The sequence below is a fragment of the Malurus melanocephalus genome, unplaced genomic scaffold (genome assembly GCF_030028575.1).
Source record: "Malurus melanocephalus ecotype Western Australia unplaced genomic scaffold, MMel_1.1 scaffold_356, whole genome shotgun sequence".
In the NCBI taxonomy this organism is placed as follows: domain Eukaryota; kingdom Metazoa; phylum Chordata; class Aves; order Passeriformes; family Maluridae; genus Malurus; species Malurus melanocephalus.
In genome coordinates this window covers 319,977-327,695 of record NW_026623588.1, presented here as the reverse complement: position 1 = coordinate 327,695, position 7,719 = coordinate 319,977, and the positions used below count along the sequence as shown (strand labels likewise).

Genomic DNA, 7,719 nt, shown 5'->3' with positions numbered 1-7,719 from the left:
AAAAAAAAAAAAAAAAACAAAAAAAAACAACACAGCAGCAGAGGAAAGCAGAGCAGGGCTGCAGATCCCTGTGCCAAGAGGGTGTGCAGCTCCTGGATGCTCTGAAATCACACCTTCCCAAACACCAGTTTTCATCCTTCCCTTCAAAACACAACAACAAAATATTTGGGAGCTGGATGGATGCACAGTAAACATATTTCACTACTGTTGGTCTCTAGTGGACTTGTTTTTGCATCYTGCAGCAAAGCACGACTGCAAGGGAATATTTTCCTCCTCCAGTAGACTATTTACTGTTACACACCTACATAAAATTATGGATATTTCACTTACAATTCTATTTCTCTTCCCAAAAAAAGCAGGTGAAATTGAGCTTTTCAGTTGCAAAATTAGCAATACTTTGTTGCTAATTCAGTTCCAAGAACCTCCCTCAGCTCTTTTTTCTAATCACATGCAGAACAGCTACACTGCACATACCATTTTTTGCTACATCGAGCTYGACGAAAATTTAAGACTTCCTCCCCGCCCCGTCTTCTTTTTAATGGGCGATGTGATTATTGAAATTAATTCGGAAAACAGTCAGCATTCACCAATCAGCTCAGCAGTTTGGGTTTTCTTCATCTGCTGGTTACATGCTAATTATTGTACTGGTGAGATTATTTCCCATTCACATTTGGAATTTACAACACAGTAGGGAATTGATTAAATTAGAAGAAAAATACAAAAAAATAGAGAAAGGAATCAATGACATTTTACATTCAACAGGGGTTGGATTTTTTTTTCATTTTCTTCCCAGCCTCATGCCTACAATGCCCTGAGAAACTCAGCACAGCAGAGCAGACGCACAGGGCAGCGTTAAGGAGCAGAACAGAAATTAAATCCATCAAGCAGATGTTTTGGGAAGGCAATGCAACCCTCCCATGTTCATCAACACCTCTGTTGTTCCCCCCATCCTCTCCATTCCAACCATCCCCTTGAAAACTACCATCAAAAAAAACCACAAAAAAAAACCCAAACAACCAAAACCTATCCTAAGTGCCACAGAGGAACAAAGTAGGAGCAGGAAAGCTTTAAAATTCCTTTAAATACCTCAGTCTCCTGCTTCCCATGAACTGCTGGGCACCCACAATCTGCTCTSAGACCTACCCTGAAGGTAACAAGAAAAGCAATGTCCTGCAAYGCCAAAGGGAAAACACACAGGTGAYCCCACAGCAGAAAATAAGATTGAAAAAACGTATCTAAAAACAGACAAAGCAAGAGAAGGATGCCAGGAAAATTAGGAGAGCATAGAGTAGAAAAAGGAGCTTGGAAAAGGGTTAGGAGCAGGTGGACACACMGTGATTGTTCACAGGAGAGAGGTTTTGCAAAATTAACCCCCAGTACACCAACTCCAAAGATCCCTCCTCCAAAGCACCCTCACTTCTAGTGCTCTAATAAGCTTTATTGTGGGTCCCAGRGCCAAATTTCCAACCTCCAGAAATTATGCTGGCACATAGCAGAGCAAACACAGATCAGAACAGGCTGGGAGAGCAGGACAACACCACACCACAGACAACAGAGGGGTAACAGCTCAAAACAAAGGCCCTGCAAACCTGTAGCAGTTGCTCCATCATCCTCAGTCTCCGTCCTTCCTGCCTGTAAAGCAACACGGAGATGCCAGACCCTGCAGCAGGGAGTGCTGGCTGCCATTTCAAACATCTGCTGCACTTCCCRGGGCATGCAGGGCTGGGGGAGTGAAACCCAACAGGTGGATTATGGTCTAAATTCAATATTCACATCATTTGCTTGCCCACAGCCCAGACCACAGCCTGGCTCCCCTGTGCCAGCACAACTGAGGGGTTCTGTGCTTGCATTTTTGGGTTTGGGTCAGCTGTGCCTCTATAAAACAGAGACACTTCCCTTCTCTTAAATATTTTCTGGTGTGGAAATGATTCCTAGCAAAGAAAGAAAGAGCAGGATATATTTCAGAAGAGGAGTCTGCTTTTACATTCTGTTTAACAAATCAAAGCACAACACACACCAGGCTTGCACAAGCTCCAGCACAGGCGTCAGGGTGACCTGTCTGTAACCACCACCCCGCACCCAGGATGCAAGAGCCAATTAACCTTTAATGCAAATTGTAACCACCTTTCTTACCAGGGCTGTGAAAAATGACATCACATTCAACCCTTCAATTCTCCAAAGCCACCTGCTCAAGGTGCTGGTTGAGAGGTGACCACCTCTGCAAGGCWGACCAGAGCCTGCAGGCTCTAAGAGAAAGCCCAGTGCTTTCCATCATCAGAAGCTGGAATGATCCTTGTGCTGCTCCTGCCCCCAGGAAGGTCTCCAGCCACTGCAGCCTGCTCTGAGCACAAGCACGAGGATCCAGGAATGCTTTTGGATCTTTCATGCAGAGGCCCAAGACTTCAGTTCATTAAATCTCCAACATCCCATCTCAAACACCCTCTTACACAAAGTGCAGTCCAATGACTCCAGAGTGCTCCAACACAGACCCTTGCTATTTCAACACTGAGGAGATCTGCAGATGAASTACACAATCAAATATCCAAGACCTCAAGCCTAATTTTGATCCTCTTAAGTAAACTCTTGATTTTTACCATTTTAAGAGCAGACAAGAAGTTTCAATCCCTCTTCAAAGGCAAACAGCGACCGACTGATCCCTATTTGGGGAAGGCAGAAGCAGCTCCATCAGACAGCAGGGCACAAGCTTTTGGCAGTAACTGCACTCTCCATCTATGGAACAACCCAAGCATTGGAGTGACTTTCCAAAGGGACCCCAGCACCACAGCTGAGGCTTTAGGACTGGAAATCAAGACACCAGTATGGCCATTTTGTTGAGCTTTGCTGTGTTGTGGAAGTKTTGTTTTGAAATTCATTGTAGCAGCCAACCCACCACTGACCTGAAACTCTGCTGGAGAACAAAAAATATCCCCAAAGCTGAGAAGCACCTGAATGTAAAGAAAAAAAGTGTCACAGCTTCCAATTTACAGCACTGCAGTCGTAGAGCACAAGCCCATTGGAGATGCACACACTTCCAGATGGAGAGAGGGACAGGACTGATTACATACAATTATTAATGTGTGTCCCTACACCACTGGAAAAAAAAAAAAGAACTGAATGTGCTTAAGAAGAAACAAAGCAGGGAAAAATAAAATTACTATCCATTCAAGTATTTGTGCAACACTGGCATGACACCTTAGGGAAATAAATATTTGCTTGACCTACTTCCAAAAGAGAAGGTTTTTTATAAGTCCCATGAAAACCTCTTTATTTATTGAGGCACGAGAGCAGAGCATTTGCAAGCATCCTGCACACCAAGCCATGCTCCAGGAGCAACAGACTCCCTTCTTATCCTTCCCAGAGGAGCAAACTGATGCCCTTTACATCAGTGGGACAAAAAGCCTGAAAACAACATCAAGACATCTTCAAAAGAAGAGTTAAACAATACTGATGTAAATAGCAAAGAGCCACCTTGCCCACCTTGAAGCCCCTTTCGATTGATCCGTTTTCATCTTGCTCAGTGAATTTTTGAGTCCTTGCAATWCAAACCTGTCCCACCCAGGCTCTTTATTAAGGAGCCAGATACCAGAGCTCATTCCCCACCSTACTCCTGAGATAGCTCTCAAGTACCTCTGTATTAAAAGAAAAGAAAACAAAACCAAAAGCTATTCCCCTTCCCCCCAAGCAGCCCAGCAGCAAGGCAGGCAGGGAAGCCCCATCACCCAGASTGAATTTTCTGAGCATTACTGGGCAGGACTGTTTGGGTGGAGCTATAATGGAAACTTTTGCAACCTCAACATCATGTTATTTTATTTCATTTTTTTCCCCTAGCAAGTGCTAAAACACATGAGGGGCCTGGCTGGAACAGCAAGGGCAGCACTCGCCTGCAGTAGGGAACATTACAGATGCCATGACTGCAACTGGACACACAGTGTAGAAGGCTCATTCTCCAATTATTCTATTTCTAATAAAAAAAAACCAAAAAAACAAAAAAACAAAAAACAAAAAACAAAAAAAAAACCCCAAGAATAAAGAGCAAAGAGCACTCAGATAAAAGGGAGCTCAGTTAAATGTCCCCTTATTGTGCCTGTAGAACAAGGAGAGGGCATTCTCACACAGTGTCTCTCTGAACGGGRAGAGGAAAGAGAAACCACAAAGCCTTTGAAGCACATGAGACTGTCCTCCACGTGGACATGAACCACTGCAGACAGGCTGTGACTGCTCTGGTGACAACCCAACCACCTCGGCTCTGCTCTTGTGCCATGTGTCATCACCAGCTCCTCCAGCTCCACCACAGTCCTCCCCAACCAGGCCTTCACAGTCACTTCACACAAGCTCACTCCATTTGCATTTTAAGCATTGTTATTTAGAACATTTGTCAAAAGGAAAAAAAAAAAAAAGAAAAAGCAAACAAACAAAGAAGGGGAGAAGTACAAGACTTTTCCCTTTATAATTAGAAACATCACGTCTCCTACTTAAAGCAGAAGAGCCATCACAGCTCCCAGAGGGAGAGAGGCTGCTGACCTTCACCACAAAGACCATCAGGTAGCAGCAAGCAGGATCTTCTCCAAATCAGCCTCCACAGCAGGATTAGATCCATTCCACCCAGTGTTTAAGTTACTAACATAATCCTCCTGGGCTCCTATGCAGTTAATGCAAAGAGAGAGGCAACTCAGCACGGTTCGTGGATAAAATCACCCTTAGGATGTGTAAGGTGGGGGGAACCTGGACCTGGCTCTGGGCTCCTGCTCTCTATTCAACAGAATCCCTCTATTGCAGGGTGGCACCAGCTCCCTGCAAGAGTGAGGGCAACAGTAATTTACATTAGCCGTGAGCAAACCAAGGACCTCTCCACGGGGTGAACCTCCCTCATGCTTTTTTACATGCAAATCAGGTGGAAAAGACAGAAAGGAATAATTATACCAGGCGAAGGGAAGCAAGCGGTGGAGCGGGCAGTTAACGAGCCAGCCTTGGGGGTTCACTTGCACAAGCTGGGGGTGCTGAGCAGCATGGGGGGGAGATGTCTGCTCCCACCTTCTGCCTTTTTGCACAGATTCCCACTGAGCCCCAGTTATTTGTCTCCACTCCCAACAGTTTTCAGCGGGAGCTGATGCCCTGCCCGCAGTCAGCCCAGTCCCTGGGGGGGGATGAATGCAAGCAGGTCTTGCAGGGCTCATCACAGCAAAGATACTGTCCCACATTCAGGAATAGCAAGAGATGCACCTGTGTGACAGCCTTGCATGGAGCAACGGGATCCTGGTGCCCAGAAACCTGGAGGAGATCCCGTGGGACCGAGACACAGCCGTGCCCTGCAGACAATGCTGCCTCCAGACCTGTCCCATCTCACAGACAGGGAAAGGCTGGACAAGGGATGGACACGGGCCCCTGTCCCAGGGCTGGACTGCAAACACAAGTGGCAGATAATGCCGGGATCTACCACACGAGCTGTTTTTACATAGTAACACCATAGTAACCAAGGCGGAGGGTAAAGCTCGCATACACAAGGGGATCGCGTTTTTGGAGGGGAGGAGCAGGAGGTCTAAATAGCAGGAGAGCCCTGCAGAGCGAGGAGATACATAAAGCAGAACTGGAGCCATGCTGCTGCTCAAATCTCCCCACACTGCCAACCCAGATGGCTCCCACGACCAGCCTGGCTCACCTGCTCCACGCTTCCCTGCTCCAGACTGTCAGCACTGCCTGCATCCATCCCTGCGTGTCCCTGGTGAAAGCCAGCGGTCCCCACGGGGCTGGTTTCACTTGGCTTTACAACAAGGAATTTATTGATAGGGATGTGCTCCCACGAGTGACTTCAGGGATTCAAGTTACTACAGCTTTTCTACAGYAGCAACAATTGCGGAGGCTGAGTCCTGTCAGAAAAACCTATGCTAAACCCCAACCCATCTACAATATAATTAACACCAGCTACAGATTAGGCTGTATCTGAAGCAAATCAGATCCAACAGCCTCCTATTTCCCACCCCCAAAGGTGGGTCAGGACTCCAGAACTGTGTGGGCATCCGTGTGCTGCGAATTACTGGGATGCACCAAGAGGAAACAATAAACAGACTGGAACAGTCTGCTCCCTCTTCTCAGCTATGTTCTAAATACATCAAGGTCACAGACCCAACCTAGCTAATAGAAGTTATCATTAAATTGCTGCTTTCTTTTACGGTAAATAAAATGCTTCTGAGCATCTGGGTGTTTTTCCCTTCCTCCTCATCTCTTAAAGAGAGATTAGTTTAGAATAAGCTGTTCCAGATAATGAAGTAAACTTCTGGCTTCCTATGCACAGAGAAACGTTCCTCAGGACACTAMAAATCCTTGTTTGGAGACTGCAGCCAGAGAAGGTGGTCAGGGAGAGGAACAGGGAAACCCTCCCTGTCTGACAGRAGCCACCCTATGGCACTGGGCAGAGAGAAAGCCCATGGCTGGGCAGAGCTGATGCCTTTAGTGGGGCAGAAATGGGAAAAATCAGATCAAGAAAGGTTTGTGTAAGAGTTTTTCCAGGTACGTCACATGGCCTGACAAGACACAYAGCCTACCTCACCCACAGAAAAGTTTCCCATCACGAAATCAGAATAGCAAAGAACTCCTTTGAAAAACCTTATTGTCTGATATTTCAGGGCACAGACAAAGTGCGCCCTGAGCAGGAGGATGGGGCCACTTCTCTCACAGGCCAGGTGGCCAAGCAAACATGACACCCGAGGGGCACAGATCCACTCTCCACCTTGGACCCACGTCCCATCGAAAGGGACACCTCTGCTCTCCAAATGCAGCTCTCGGAGCAGAGAGGCCTCGGTCTGCTGGCACCTGGCCACACGCCCGGCTGCCACTGCAGGAGCCCTGGCTAGGAGCTGGCATAGCCCAGGCAGGACTTTACCCCGGCAACACGAGGGTGTGAGGCTAAACCACAGCCCCAGCCAGGCAAGGAACGCACCAAACGGGAAATCTGGGGTTTAGCCCCAGCTCYGCCACAGATTTCCTGTGCGGCCTCGGGTGCTCAGTTTTCCTACCTGTGAGAACAGGGAGATGCCGTCTGCTGACATCCCGGTTTGTCCCAAGCACCTGCACTTTAAATATGGCACTGCCACAACACCAGGAGCTCCAAAAATCCCCACCGTGACCAAACCTCCGACCCCCCCCAGCTGCGACACGAGTGGGGTCTGCTGCCCCGCTGTTCATRGAGCGAGTGGCCAATGAGGGCTGGCAAAAAAAACACTTTTCTACCTCTAAAAAACCAGACTAAAGGAAAAACAACCCAGATCACGCCGGGGGAGAGGGGTCCCGAGCCGCCCCACGCAGCCGGGTGGGTCCCGGGCCGCCCCGCGTAGCCGGGTGCGCTCGCAAAGCTCCCACAGCGGCGGGACCAGATTTTTAATTGGATTATTTCAATTTTAATTGCCGGCGAGCCCGCGGCAGCGCAGCCCCGCCGGTCTCCGACCAGCGGCAGGGCAGGGCTGGGCGCACCGGGGCGGCGGTGGGGCTCCACGCGTGTCCCGACCATCGGGTGGGACCCCGCACGGGGACAGGGACAGTGCGACCGCCTCGGATCCGCTCCCCCGCACCTGCCGGGGGCTGCGGCACAGGGGGCAGCGGGTGCGGACGGGAGCGAAGCGCGGGGCGCGGGACCCTCCCCGCCGCTCCGGGCGCCGGGCACTCACCCGCGGCAGGTCCGTGGCGGCTCGGCGGGGCTCGGCGCGGGGCGGTCCGGTCCGGTGCGGT

The 7,719-nt window shown here is 49.1% G+C and overlaps 1 protein-coding gene across 2 annotated transcripts in view; it reads right to left on the bottom strand.

The window, feature by feature from the left end:
- Nucleotides 1-7,719, bottom strand: part of ZHX3 (zinc fingers and homeoboxes 3) — a 40,943-nt gene extending 33,224 nt beyond the window's left edge. For both annotated transcript variants that reach the window (XM_057378393.1, XM_057378391.1), the window contains exon 1: nt 7,659-7,719. The gene's annotated coding sequence lies outside the window, so the exon portion shown is untranslated. The remainder of the gene's footprint in view (nt 1-7,658) is intronic.